The sequence below is a fragment of the Prionailurus bengalensis genome, chromosome A3 (genome assembly GCF_016509475.1).
Source record: "Prionailurus bengalensis isolate Pbe53 chromosome A3, Fcat_Pben_1.1_paternal_pri, whole genome shotgun sequence".
NCBI lineage: Eukaryota > Metazoa > Chordata > Mammalia > Carnivora > Felidae > Prionailurus > Prionailurus bengalensis.
In genome coordinates this window covers 22,793,523-22,808,797 of record NC_057354.1, presented here as the reverse complement: position 1 = coordinate 22,808,797, position 15,275 = coordinate 22,793,523, and the positions used below count along the sequence as shown (strand labels likewise).

Genomic DNA, 15,275 nt, shown 5'->3' with positions numbered 1-15,275 from the left:
CAATTTTTTAAGTTGGTAAGTGGGCACATGGATGTTGGTTTTATTATTTGTCTTTAGCTTATATATTATATACACTAATATACATGACAGAACTTTCCCAGTTTTGTGTTTTTAGCTTTTTTTAATTATTTATTTTTTAGAAAGCAGGGGAGGGGGCAGAAGGGAAGAAACAATCTTTTTTTTATCATAATTATTGTTCTGACAGTTCATATTTATTCTCAGGACATTGTTTCAAACAGTAGTTTCTCAGTTGGAGAGGAAGTTCAAAGTTATTTTGAACTTGGTTAAACTCATTGCTTAGAGTTGTGATTACTTTCATGTCGTAATTAAATGAATGGGCAGATCTGTCTTCCGCATCTTGTTTGGAAGTCACAAGCAATCAAGAACAGTTTGATGTTACGATTGATGAGCATCATTCATTGATTTCTACTGTCCAAAAATGTATGTATAATATTGCTTATCCTTGAATTGTCTTGTGGCATAGGATATACTTTCTATAGCAGGGTAATGGAAAGGGATCATTAAATGAAAAGATTGCATGCTTTATCTTGAAGGGACTGTTTCAACTGTGGCGGAAACATGACAAATATACCATGTGCCTGTTACTATAGAACCGAAAAGCCCTTTCTGTTTACACTTCAGATGCAAAATGGCTGAGAGAGAGAGAGAGAGAGAGAGAGAGAGAGAATCTTAAACAGGCTCCACACTCAGCACAGAGCCTGACAAGGGGTTCAATCCCATGACCCTGGCATCAGGACCTGAGCCAAAATCAAGAGTTGGACGTTCAACCAACTGAGCCACCCAGGTGCCCCCCTGCTTTTTGAGTGTTTAGAAAGTGACTGACTTTGGCTCAGATCATGATCTCACAGTTTGTGGGTTCAAGCCCTGAGTCGGGCTCTGTGCTGACAGTTTAGAGCTTGGCGCCTGCTTTGGACTCGGTGTCTCCCTCTCTCTCTGCTCCTCCCCCACTCACACTCTATCTCTCTCTCTCTCAAAAATAAATAAACATAAAAAAAAACCCAAAAAATTAAAATCAACTTTATTGTGGGGCACCCAGGGGGGCTCAGTCAGCTGAGCATCCGACTTCAGCTCTGGTCATGATTTCGCGGTTTGAGTTCGAGCCTCTCATTGGGCTCTGTGCTGACAACTAAGAGCCTGGAGCCTGCTTCAGATTCTGTGTCTCCCTCTCTTTGCCCCTCCCCCTCTCATGCTTTGTCTCTCTCTCTCTCTTTTAAAAAGAAAAAGAAAACATTAAAATCAACTTTATTGAGTTATAACTCATGTACAATAAAATACACACAATAAAGTGTACAGTTGATGGGTTTCAACGAAATTTAGTTTTTAATTAAAAAAATTTTTTTAATGTTTTTTTATGTTTTTTAACGTTTATTTATTATTGAGAGACAAGAGAGAGACAGTGCGTGAGCAGGGGAGGAGCAGAGGGAGAGGGAGACTCAGAATCTGAAATAGGCTCCAGGTTCTGAGCTGTCAGCACAGAGCCTGATGCGGGGCTCGAACTCATGAACTGCGAGATCATGACTTGAGCCAAAGTCAGATGCTTAACCGACTGAGCCCCCCAGGTGGCCCCAAATTTAATTTTTTTTTAAAAATGATTGGTTAGAAAAGGAAAACACACAGTTGAAAAATGAAAAGAAAAAAGACTATGTAAAATTATAATACGCAGGCCTACAATAGTAGTTTTCCACAGATGAGGATACATATGAGAGCACTTTATAACTAAAGTGGGATTCATTTCTTCTTTCAACAAACACTTCATCAAAGCCATATGGGAAGAGGGTGTTTAGTGAAATAATAGTAATGATCTATTGTGACTATCATCTAATGATCTAGAGCTATCAGTAGCTTTCATGTGAGTGCTTGCTATGTGCTTTATAAGGATTATCTCATCTAATCCTCATAGCCATGCTGTGAGGTAGTATGGTCATCACTACTGTGCAGGTAAGAAAACTATGGCACATAGAACCTGGAAAAAGAGGGCATGATCCAGTCACTTACCCTTTCCCTGTGGAATGCCACCAAAAGGCAGGTGTCAATCTCCAAACCACAGGCACTGCTCAATTTTAGGAAGCATTTACTTTGACAAAAAGGCAGAGATTTCAAACTGGGTTTTAAAGGGCACCTCAGTAGGGTAAGCATCTGATTCTTGATTTCAGCTTAGGTCATGATCTCACGTTTCATGAATTTGAGACAGGGAGGATTCTGTCTCCCTCTCTGCCTCTCTCTCTCTCTCTCTCTCTCTCTCTCAAAATAAACATTTAAAAAATTACAATAAAAACTGGACTTTAAAAGTAAGGCTCAACTATATGATAAACACACTTTGAATAATAAAACATAGGCTAAAAGTAAAAAGAAGGAAAAAGATGTATCATGAAACATTAATCATAGGAAAACTGGAGTAGTTATATTCATATTAGACAAAGTAAAAAGCAAGACCAAGAGTATTAACAGAGATAAGAAGTACATACCAAGAAAACATAAAAATCCTGACTTTGTATGCACCCAGGTACCGAGATTCAAAATATATGAAGCAGGGGTATCTGGGTGGCTCAGTCAGTTGAGCGACCGACTTCGGCTCAGGTCATGACCTCACGGTTTGTGAGTTTGAGCCCCCCATCAGGCTCTGTGCTGACCACTCAGAGCCTGGAGCCTATGTCTCCCCCTCTCTCTGCCCCTCCCCCACTCATGCTCTGTCTCTGTCTCAGAAATAAACATTAAAAAAAAAATTTTGGGGGGCGCCTGGGTGGCGCAGTCGGTTAAGCGTCCGACTTCAGCCAGGTCACGATCTCGCGCTCCGTGAGTTCGAGCCCCGCGTCAGGCTCAGGGCTGATGGCTCAGAGCCTGGAGCCTGTTTCGGATTCTGTGTCTCCCTCTCTCTCTGCCCCTCCCCCGTTCATGCTCTGTCTCTCTCTGTCCCAAAAATACATAAACGTTGAAAAAAAAATTTTTTTTAAAGAAAAAAAATTTTTTTTTAATATATGAAGCAAAACTGACAGAATTAACCGAATAGATATCCATGATTATAACTGGAAATTTCAACACTCCTCTCCCAGCACTTGATAGGACAGAAAATCAATCGAGATATAGAAGACTTAAATAATACAAGCAACCAATATGACTTAATTAACATAGAACACAGCACCCAACAACAAAACACATTTTCTTTCTCTTTTAATTTTTTTTTTAGTGTTATTTTGAGAGAGAAAGAGAGAGAGAAAGTGCAAGGGAGGGGCAGAGAGGGGGGAGATACAGAATCCGAAGGAAGCTTCAGGCTCTGAGGTTTCAGCACATAGCCCAACGCAGGGCTCAAACCCACAAACCATGAGATTGGACCTGAGCCGAAGTCAATGCTTAACTGACTAAGCCACCCAGGCACCTCCTTTATTTTTTAAAAGTAGGCTCTAAGCCCAACATGGGGCTTGAACTCATAACCCCAAGATCAGGAGTCACATGCTCTACCAACTGAGCCAACCAGGTGCCCCAGTACACATTTTCTTTCAAGTACACATGGACTATTCAAGATAGACTATAGACTGGACCATAAAAACAGAAATTTGAAAGGATTGAAATCAATAGTTATTTGACCACAACAGAATTAAATTATGAATTAATAACAAGATACCTGGAAAATCCCCAAATACTTGGAGATAACTCAGAGATCAAAGAAGAAAGCAAAATTAGAAAATAATCCTTTTTTTTTTATTTGAAATTTAATTCTAACTTTTTTTAAGTAAGCTCTGTGACCAACATGATGTGTGAACTCAGGACCCAAGAGTCACATACTGTACTGACTGAGCCAGTCAGGTGCTCCATTTTTTTTTTTTTTTTTAAGTAAGCTCCATGCCCATTGTGGGACTTGAACTCATGATCCTGAGATCAAGAGTCACGTGCTTGCAGGGAGGTAAGCCATAAGAGATTTTTGTTGTTTTTGTTTATTTTTGAGAGAGAGACAGAGACAGAGCATGAGCAGGGGAAGGGGAAAGAGAGAAGGAGACACTAAATCTGAAGCAGGCTCCAGGCTCCAAGCTGTCAGCACAGAGCCCAACGCGAGGCTCGAACTCAGGAACTGTGAGATCATGACGTGGGCTAAAGTCGGACACCCAACTGCCTGAGCCACCCAGGCACCCCAGCCATAAGAGACTTTTAAATTCAGAGAATAAACTGAGGGTTGCTGGAGGCATGCTGGGTGGGGCAACGGACTAAATGAGCAAGGGGCATTAAGGAGGACACTTGCTGGGATGAGTACTGGGTGTTAAATGTAAGTGATGAATCACTAAATTATATTCCTGAAATCATTATTACACTACATGTTAACTAACTTGGATTTAAATTTTTAAAATACATAAATAAAATAAAATCATTAAAAAAAAAAGTCACATGCATGGATGGAATGCCTGGGTGGCTTAGTCAGTTAAGCTGTTAAGCATCCGCCTCTTGGTTTTTTTTGTTTTTGTTTTTTTTTTTAATTTTTTTTTTCAACGTTTATTTATTTTTGGGACAGAAAGAGACAGAGCATGAACGGGGGAGGGGCAGAGAGAGAGGGAGACACAGAATCTGAAACAGGCTCCAGGCTCTGAGCCATCAGCCCTGAGCCTGACATGGGGCTTGAACTCCCGGACCTCGAGATCATGACCTGGCTGAAGTCGGACGCTCAACCGACTGTGCCACCCAGGCGCCCCTGCCTCTTGGTTTTGACTCAGGTCATTATTTCACAGTTCATGGAATCAAGCCCTGGGTCAGGCTTTGTGCTGATAGTGCGGAGCCTGCTTGGGATTCTCTCTCTCCCTCTCTCTCTACTCTTCCCCTGCTCATGCTTTCTCTCTCAAAATAAATAAACTAAAAAAAAAAAAAAAAAAAAGCCAGATGCTCTACTGATGGAGCCAGCCAAAAACAGTCACTCCCCTTTCTTAAAAAATCTGATACTTTTATTTTACAATAAAATATTTTTAAAGTTTATTTATTTTGAGAGAGAGAGAGAGACAGAGACAGAGAGAGAGAGAGAGAGAGAGAGAGACAGAGAGAGAGAGAGAATCCCAAGCAGGCTCTGCACTATCAGTGCAAAGCCCAACATGGGGCTGGAACCCATGAACCACGAGATCATGACCTGAGCAGAAATCAAGATTCGGGCATTAACCAACTGAGCTACCCAGGCAACACAAAAACCTAATATTTTTATTTAAGTTTATTTATTTTATTTTTCAGTAATCTCTACACCCAATGCGGGGCTTGAACTTACAATCCTGAGATCAAGAGTTGCATGCTTTCTGACTGAGCCAACCAGGTGCCCCAGAAAATATTTTTAACTGAAAAAAAAAACCCCACAAAAATTTGTGAGCTCAAATCAGTAAAGTACTTTAAAAAAATTTTGTTTTTAGGGTTTATTCATTTTTTAGAGACAGAGCATGCGTGGAGGAGGGGTACAGAGAGAGGGAGACACAGAATCTGAAGCAGGCTCCAGGCTCTGAGCTGTCAGCACAGAGCCTGATGTGGGGCTCGAACCCACGAACTGTGAGATCATGACCCGAGCTAAAGTTGGATGCTCAACTGACTGAGCCACCCAGGCACCCCTCAGTAAAGTACATTTTTAGCTTTATTTATTTATTTTTTAAAGTAATCTATCTGCCCAACATGTTCCAACTCATGACCCCAAGATCAAGAGTTGCATGCACTACCAATTGAGCCAGCCAGGTGCCCTCATTTGTAGCTTTAAATGCTTATGTTTCAAGAAAAGAGAGGTACAAAATAAAATTTCTACCTTAAAAAGCTAGAAAGAGAAGAATAAAAATAGATGGAAGGAATATAATAAAGATAAAGCAAAAATAAATATAATAACAACAATAGGGAAAAGTCAATGATCCCAAATGTGGATTCTTTGTAAAGACTGATAAAATGGATAAACTTCAGGGCTCCCTGGCTGGTTCAGTCAGTAAAGCATGTGACTTTCGATCTCAGCATCACGAGTTTGAGCCCCACAATGGGCAGAGAAAGTACTCTAAAATTTTTTTTTTGACAAGTCTCAAACTATACTGATTAAGAAAAAGAAAAAGGAGGGGCACCTGTCTGCCTCAGTCAGTGGAACATGCGATTCATGGTCTTGGGATTATGGGTTTGAGCCCCACATTGGCTGTGGAGATTACTTAAAAATAAAATCTTTAGGGGCGCCTGGGTGGCTCAGTCGGTTGAACGTCCGACTTCGGTTCAGGTCATGATCTCACAGCTCATGAGTTCAAGCCCCGCGTTGGGCTCTGTGCTGACAGCTCAGAGCCTGGAGCCTGTTTCAGATTCTGTGTCTCCCTGTCTCTCTGCCCCAACCCACTCGCATTCTCTCTTTCAAAAATAAATAAACACTTAAAAAATTTTAAAAAAATAAATAAAAATAAAATAAAATCTTTAGGGGCACCTGTGTGGCTCAGCAATTAAGTGTCTCCCTCTTGATTTCGGCTCAGGTCATGATCTAAGACTGAGCCCTGCTTGGGACTCTCCGTTGAGCATGGAGACTCCTTGGGATTCTCTCTCCCTCTACCTCTGCCCCTCTTGCTCTCTCTCTCTCAAAATAAATAAATATTAAAAAAATAATAATAAGAGGAGTACCTGAGTGGTTCAGTTGGTTAAGCATCTAACTCTTGATGTCGGCTCAGGTCATGCTCTCATGGTCTGTGAGTTCGAGCCCCACATCAGGCTCTGTGCTGACAGCATGGAGCCTGCTTAGGATATTCTCTCTCTCCCCCTCCCTCTCTGCCCCTCCCTTACTCATGTGCATGCTTTCTCTTGCTCGCTCTCTCACTCTCGCTCTCTCTCAAAATAAATAAATGAACATTAAAAAAAAAGAATGAAGAGGGGCCACCACTAAGGATCCTACAAAAATACATTAAAAGAAAAATAAGGGCATACTATGAACAACTTCATGCCAGTAAAAATTGTACAAATTGGATGAAATGGACAAATTCCTTAAAAGGCACAAATCACCAAAACTGATACAACAGTTTCCTATTGTTGCTATAACAAATTACCTCAAATTCACTGGCTTAAAACAACACAAATCTATTATCTTATAGTCCTGGAGGTTATAAATCTGAAATGTGTTTCCCTGAACTAAATCAAGGTGTCAGCAGGCCTGTGTTTCTCCTGCAACTCTAGAGGATAATCCATTTTTTGCTTTTCTAGTTTCTAGAAGCCACCTGCATCCCTTAGCTCAGGACGCTTTCTCCATCTTTAAAGCCAGCAGTATAACACTCATCTGCAATCTATTTCAAACTCTGATGCTTCTGCCTCTCTCTTATAAAGACCTTTGTGGGTGCTTGGGTGGCTCAGTCAGTTGAACGTCCAACTTTGGCTCAGGTCATGATCTCTCAGTTCGTGGGTTTGAGCCCCCCATCAGGCTCTGTGTTGACGGCTCAGAGCCTGGAGCCTGCTTCGGATTCTGTGTCTCCCTTGCCCTCTGCCCATCCCCCACTCATACTGTGTCTCTCTCTCTCTCTCTCTCAAAAATAAACATTAAAAAAAAATTTAAAGACCCTTGTGATTTCACTGGGCTCATCTGAATAACCCACGACAATCTTCCTATATCAAAATATTCAATTTAATCACATCTACAAACTCCCTTTTACAATGTAAGGTGATATATTCACAAATTCCAGAGATTAGGACCTAGAAAACTCTGAGGGGCTATTATTCTGCCTACCATAGAAGACAACTTTCAAACTGACAGAGTATCTGCAAAAATCTATAGGTATACTTAATAAGAAAGACTGAATTTTTCCTTCTAAGATTGGGAACAAAGCAAGAGTGTACTCACCACTTCATTATCATACTAGAGGTCCTAGCCAGTGCAATAAGGCAAGAAAAAGAGATAAAAGGTATACAGATTGGAAAACAAGTAAACTGTACTTATAGATAATATGATCATGTATGTAGCGAATCCTAAGGAATCTACAAAAAAGCAACTAGTGGGGTGATAGTAGAGTTGGTAGAGTATGAGACTCTTGATCTCAGGGTTGTGAGTTTGAGCCCCATGTTGGGTATAGAGATTACTTAAAAATAAAATCTTAAAACACAAAAATGCTACTACAACTATTAAGTGAATTTAGCAAGGCTATATAGGATACAAAATCCATATACATCAAGAAGTGTGAGGCCCCTGGGTGGCTCAGTCAGTTAAGCATCTGACTCTTGTTTTTGGCTCGGGTCATGACCTCACAGTTCATGAGTTCAAGCCCCTGGTCAGGCTCCACACTGTCAGCATGGAGTCTGGGATTTTCTCTCTCTCTCTCCCTCTCTCTCTGCTCCTCCCCCACACGTTCTCTCTCTCTCTCAAGATAAATAAGTAAGCTTTAAAAAAAAGTGTGGAGTAAGTTCTCTGCTTCCTTTTCCTTATTCTCTGCCTGACTCTGAGGGCCCCTTGACTGTTGTACCTTTAAGAAGAGTCTCTTCTTGTGTGTCTGGGTGGTTCAGTTGTTAAGCATCTTACCTTGGCTCAGGTCATGATCTCACCATTCATGAGTTCAAGTCCCACATCCAGTGAGCTCAAGCCCTGCTTGGGGTGAGCTTGAACTCCGCTTCAGGTGAGCTCAAGCCCTGCTTTAGGTGAACATAAGCCCTGCTTTAGGTAAAACACAAGCCCCACTTCTGGTGTGCCCTGCTTCGTAATCTTTCTCTTTCTCTCTCTCTCTCTCTCTTTCTCTCTCTCTCTCTCTCTCTCTCTCTCTCTTCCTCCCTCCCTCCCTCCCTCCTTCTCTGCCCCTTGCTCACTTGTGCCCTTTCTTTCTTTTTTTCTCTCAAAAAAAGGAGGAGGGGAAGGAGAAGGAGGAGGAGGAGGGAGAGGAGAAGAAGAAGAGGAGGAAGAGGGAGAGGAGAAGAAGAGGAGGAGGAGGAGGAGGAAGAGGAGAAGAAGAGGAGGATGAGGAGAAGAAGAAGAAGGAAGGAGGAGGGGGAAGAGGAGGAGGAGGGGGAAGAGGAGGAGGAGGAGGGGGAGGAGGAAGAGGGGGAGGGGGAGGAGGGGGAGAGGGGAGGAGGGGGAAAGGAGGGGGAGGAGGAGGAGAAGAAGAAGGAGGAGGAGGAGGAGGAGGAGGAGGAAGAGATGGAGGAGGAGGAGGAGGAGGAGGAGGAGGAGAAAAAGAAGAGTTGTTGTCTTTTCTTGGGGTGCCTGGCTGGCTCAGTCAGTACAGCATATGACTCTTGATCCCAGGGTTGTGAGTTTTGGCCCCACACTGGGTATAGAGATTACTTAAAAATAAAATCTTAAAAAAAAAGTATCTTCTGGAGCTGAGCTGTGACTCTAAAATGGCTTTTGGATGGGAAAGGGCTAAATATTGGAGAATAAGCTCTCAAGGCCAATCAACCCAGCTGAACTAAGTGACCAAGTTCCTATATGCTCTGCAAGATTCTCCACCCACTCCATGCTGGTCACTGTCACCATAGTTACTAAAAGCAGTAAGGGTAGCTATACTGAGTATCTAGCTGAGTATCTAGCTGAGTATAGGCTCAGGGATAATAAGCTCTGTCAATCCCATGTGGGGTTGATAACCCACTGTGGACACAGGTCACCTACCAGTGCCATCTGTGACTGGCCTATGTGCTGGTATCCCGCTGTTCCTTCTCACTACATACTCCAGCCAGTCCCAAATACCTACTGCTCTTTCCCAGTTCCAGGACATATCCACTTTAACTGAGACTCCCTGGGCTCACAACACAGCCACATGCTATAACACCCCTGTTGTCCCATGCTCACTAGCTGTGTCTCTAAGCACATAATTTGACCTCTCAGATCTGTTTCTTCATCTGTAAAGGGGAATAATGATTCTCCCAGTCTCACAGATCACCTCAAGGATTTGAGTGGTGAAGCACGTAAAGCATTTAGCAGTGTCTGGCATGTAGCAAGCACCCAATAACCTGTATCAGGCCTCTGGTCCTTTGCACCCACTGTTCCTTTTATATTGAACACTCTTCCACCTGAGTAACCACCAGCTTTCTTTTACAACTCAGTTTTGTTCAGACAACTTCCCTCCAGAACACCTTCCCTGCCTGGGAGAAGCCCCAGCTCAAAGCCTGACCAGACACCAGTGCTTTTGTGTTCTGCTCTGCCATCACCTGTCCCTCAACCCTCCCTCACCCCAAAACACATATAACCAATCATGAGCCTCCTGAAGGATGGTTCTGATTTATCCTTCCTCTATCTTCCAATCTCAGAAAAACAGCAGCACTGTGCCATCTGTTACTAAGCTCTAACCCTGGAGTCAACCTCACTGCTTCCATTCTCACATCTCACATACAGCCTGACAGAAAACCCTACTGCCTACGTTCAGAACATATCCAGAATCCAACCATTTCTCACCCTGGAGGAACCTGCAACAACTTCCCATGTGGCTTCCCACTTTCACCTCATCACCCCGCCCCCAAATCCTCTCAGCAGCAGTGGAGGGATCAGGTTATGTCACTCCCCTACTGAGAACCAAAGTCCTCACCCTAGAAACACCCTGCATGACCTGACTCCCAGTGACCTTGGATCTGCTTCCGGGTACACCTGCCCTTCCTGAGGATGCATCTACCACAAGGACTTTGCATACTTGCACATGTCCCATGACCCTGTTCCTCTTATGCTGCTTTATTGTTTCTATGTGGTACTTACCATGATCGGACACTTTATTATTTATTTGTTCACTGCCCATTTTGCCAACTGGATTGTAGGTAGGGATTCTGCTTTTTATACTGTTTCATCCCTGCTGCTTAGAATAGTTGGCACAGAGTCACCATACAAAATCCATTTGTTGAATGATTGAATGAATCTCTGCGATAAATGGTGGGCAGAGCCATGATTACAAGCAGTCTGGAGGAGGGTTTGCCACTATTTGCGCACCTACCACTATTCATGAGCACACATCGTATTCGGGGAAAGTCTACCCCAGCTCTCCATCCTCTCCTCTCCCCTCAATTTCCATTCATACACTCATTCACTTATTCAGTATACATTCTTTGAGCACTTACTGTATGCCGGCACTGCACTGGGCCCAGACATAGGTTAATTAGATCTTTGTACTCTAGGAAAGAAGTGCTGTTCTGCTAGCACATGTCACAGCTGGAATTTTCCTTTATGGTCCTCATTTCAAATATTTAGCTCTTGTGCTCTTAGACCACATACATTTTTTTTTTTCGTTTAAGAAATAAGTCTATGGGGCACCCAGGTGGCTCAGTCAGTTAAGCATCTGACTCTTGGTTTCAGCTCAGGTCATGATCTCATGGTTTCATGAGTTTGAGCCCCACATTGGGTTCCATGCTGACAGGGTGGAGCCTGCTTAGGATTGTCTGTCTTCTCTCTCTGCCCCTTCCCTACTCATGCTGTCTCTGTCTCTCTCAAAATAAATAAATAAACCTAAAAAATAATAATAAGTTTACAGTAGCTACAGAAGTGGTCGGGATGGGATGGTGCCTGAGTGGCTCAGTCAGTTAAGTGTCCAACTCTTGATTTCAGCTCAGGTCTTGATCTCAGGGTCATGAGTTCAAGCCCCGAATTGGGCTCCATGTCCATGGAGCATGGAGCCTACTTAGAAAAAACAACAACAACTGGGTGCAGGGGTTGAAGGGAGATCCACTGGGAAAAAGGCAAGAGAGGTACAATGTCCTGGATTCCAGAAAGCTCTAGCTTCATTAGCCAATGTCACATCTTGGCCTGCAGGGACCTCTGGGGTCAGGCACCATGTTTTCCCGGGTGTTCTGATTATGATACCAGGAGGTGGGGTGAGGTCCATAGTGGTATGAGGGATCAGATAGGAAGCTGTGGGGGGGAGGCGGACCTAGCAGGACCTCCTGAACTTCATCTGCTGAGGCCTCTGAGAGGCTAATAGCCTTGGGGATGCTGCACCTTGGACTTTCCACTGTCTGCAGCCTGAGGATAGGAACCATGATCTAGCAGTCCTGACTCAGAGGAGATGCTCAACAAGTGCTTCCCAGCTGACAGAATAGACAGAAGTGAGCCCCTCAGTGGCAGGAAGCATGTCTTGATCCTCAACCTCCCTCACAGTTCCCATCACAGAACAGACACACAGTAGGACAGCAGGAAGGTGAGGGGGTAGGGGGGAAATGCTGTTGGGGCTGACCCTGGTGCTGACCTCTGGAGCAGTCCTGTGACCTCCACAGAGTCATCAGTGCCCCTTCACATACCAAGGTTTGGGGCCTGACTTGGGCCCTGCCATGATTTCCCCCAGGTTTAGAACATAGACAGATGTGCCAGAGGGACTCTGGGGAAGATGGAGAGGTCTTGGTCGTACCCTCCTCTGTCCAGACTCTGAGTAGTGTTCTTGGAAGCTCACAGGCCCTAGGCCTCTCTCCTTGTTCCACACACAAACTCAAATTCCCTTCCCAGATGTATGTTTGGACCTTGATACAAAGAAAAGCCAATCCCGATAACATTCACTCAATCAATAGTTAATTACTATTATATTTGACAATATGCATTATGTAAATGTAAAAAAACATTGTCCCTTACTACTTAATTCTGGTTTCCCTAGATTAGAACTGGGTTTTCAAGCTTAAAAGAACATAAGAACCATTCAGAGAACTTGTGAAGGAAGAAGATTTCTGACCTCTGAGCCCTGTAAATAGAGTCAGAAGGGGCCCAAGAGTCTGTATTGTCAAGAAATTTCCCTGACAATTCCTATACACTCATGTCTGAGAACCAATGTTCTGTGATGTTACTCAGGCCTCATAGAGCTGCAGTGCCAAACTTTTTTTTTTTTTTTTTTTACTACAAACCATAGTATGAAATTTTACACTGTGACCCAGGACACACTTAAAATTACTTAAAACAAAAATAGGATGAAACAATATTTCTCCCAACCCCAGTGATGCACCTTGAAGTTTTCTGCTTATATTTCACTTCAAACACTCACTGGTCCAGATCCACTAAATGAAAGGGTCTCAAACCCTGGCTGCATATCAGAATGACCTGGCGGGACTTTTATATCTTCTAGGGCATAGGCCACACCCCTGACCCATTAAATCAGAAACCCTGGGGGTTGGGTGCAAGGCATCAGTAATTTATAAAGCAGATGATTCCAACTTGCAGCCAAGGTCTAGATCAGCATTTGGTTTTTTTTTTTTTTTCTTTAAGATTTTTTTTGGCCGGTGGGGGGCGGGGGGTGCTCCTGGGTGGTAGGAGCAGTTTAGCCTCTGACTCTTGACTTTGGCTCAGGGCATGATTTTATGGTTCATGGTTTCAAGCCCCACATAGGGCTCCTCGTTGTCTGTGCCAGGCCTGCTTGGGATTGTCTCTCTCTCCCTTTTTCTCTGCACACGTTCACACTCTCTCTCTCTTTCTCTCTCAATGCCCACCATAGGGCTTGAACTCATGACCCTGAGAGATCAAGAGTCACATGCTCTACCGACTGAGCCAACCAGGTGCCCCTAAATCAATGGTTCTTAAAGTGTGGTCCCCAGAGCAGCAGCAACAGCATTACCTACAAACTTGTTGGAAAGGCAAATTATCAGGTTCTGCCCTAGACCCACCAACAAAAATCTGGGTGTTTGGCCAGTTCTTTGTTTTAAGTCCTCTAGGTGATTCTGATAGCCACTCAGATTTCAGACCCACTGCTCTAAAACCACTGAATTAAACTAATTTCTTGGCCCACAAAAGGGTTTCAATCTGCAGCTTGACAAACACTGCCCTAAAGGAAGCCTCAGATGACAGATTAGAAATTAGTACTGGGGAAACCATTGCCTTTCCTGCAGAACTGACAAAGCTCTTTCTTTTTTGATAATGAGAGCTGCATTCTGATCTACCTCCTTTTGGGATTGGCTATGGGAAAGCTCAGAGTCAAATCTAACCTTAATCTCAGTAATCATGTGGATGTTTATGGATCTTTAAAGATCGTTATGGATCCTTATCTGCTTTCTCCTTTATTTCCCAGCCAATTCCTCCTGCATATTTGCTTTCTTAGGAAAGGGGCAGTAAGTGCTGGTCACCATGCGGTTGTGGCTTAACCTGGCCAGAGAAGGGGTGGGGATGGGGCAGCTGAACATGGAACACTTCCTGTGGCTTCTCAAGATCACTGGGGCCTGGTTTGCAGCACCCTTGTCCCAGTTAGCCCCACTGCTGTGGTTTCCTGTTTGCAGCTGCTGCACTCAGGCCAGCCCCAGTCTCAGCCAGCCTTTAGGTGTGAGGGTGGGTTGCTGATGCTGCCTGGAAAGTATCAGAGGGGCTGGGGAGAAGTCAATCTAACGAGCTTCTGAAGGAAGGAGAAGGGAGGCAAAGATGTGCTGAAGGGGGCCTCAGGAAGGAGACTGGGAGCAAAGGACCCTGACAACCCACCATGGTTGGTTCAAATTGGGGCAAGCACAGGAGCCTGTCCTCGCTCCTAAGTATCTCCTCCCTAGGCTTCCACTGCACTTGCAGTTTTGCCATTATTGTGACACATGGACCTTTCTTGGGAGTCTGAAGAGAGACGGACCTCAGCTGAGTTTGAATCCCAGCTTCACACTTAGTCATGTCTCTCCAGGCAGATCATTTCTCCTCTCTAAGCCTCACTTTCCTCATCTATAAAATGGGGACAGTGGAAATACAATCCCCCACAGGGTAGTTTGAAGGCACAAAAAGGTCTAACATAAACGTCAGCACAGCCACTCTTCCAACATCTGTCTCTGCCCTCACTGTAAGGGTCTCAGGACAGCACCTCAGAGGGAGGCAGGGCATCAGAGACAGACTCTATCAACTTTGTGTCTTGTTTGCAAAGGTCCTGAACCTGAAATGGGAGAAGTCCCATATGAATGTGCAATGTGACATGTCCCTACCCCTCTTTGGGCCTCTGTTTCCTCATCTTCCCCATCTATACGGCAGAAAGAAGATCAAGAGCTGACTTTTTATTTTTTTTAATGTTTATTTATTGTTGAGAGAGACAGACAGACAGAAGGTGAGCAGGGACAGGGGAGGGACAGAGAGAGAGGGAGACACAGAACTCGAAGCGGGCTCCAGGTTCTGCACTACCAGCACAGAGCCTGATGTGGGGCTCAAACTCACAAGCTGTGAGATCACGACCTGAGCAGAAGTCGGACACTTAACTGACTGAGCCACCCAGGAGCCCCAAGAGCTGACTTCCAATGAGTTTTCTAGTTCTGACTGATGGTGAACCAAAGTACAGAGACCTTGTGAACTTGACAACTTTTTGCCAAGAGATCAGAATTGGGTTGTGTTTTGGGGAGGAAGGAATCATTGCTGGTCAGGGCAGGGAAATCATGTGACTGTACTCTGTTACAAGACCCAGTTGCCAAAG

At 44.0% G+C, this 15,275-nt stretch overlaps 1 protein-coding gene across 1 annotated transcript in view; it reads right to left on the bottom strand.

Annotated features, from left to right (window-relative positions):
- SLA2 (Src like adaptor 2) overlaps positions 1 to 15,275 on the bottom strand; it is a 30,254-nt gene that overhangs the window by 3,361 nt on the left and 11,618 nt on the right. The gene's annotated exons all lie outside the window — the stretch shown is intronic.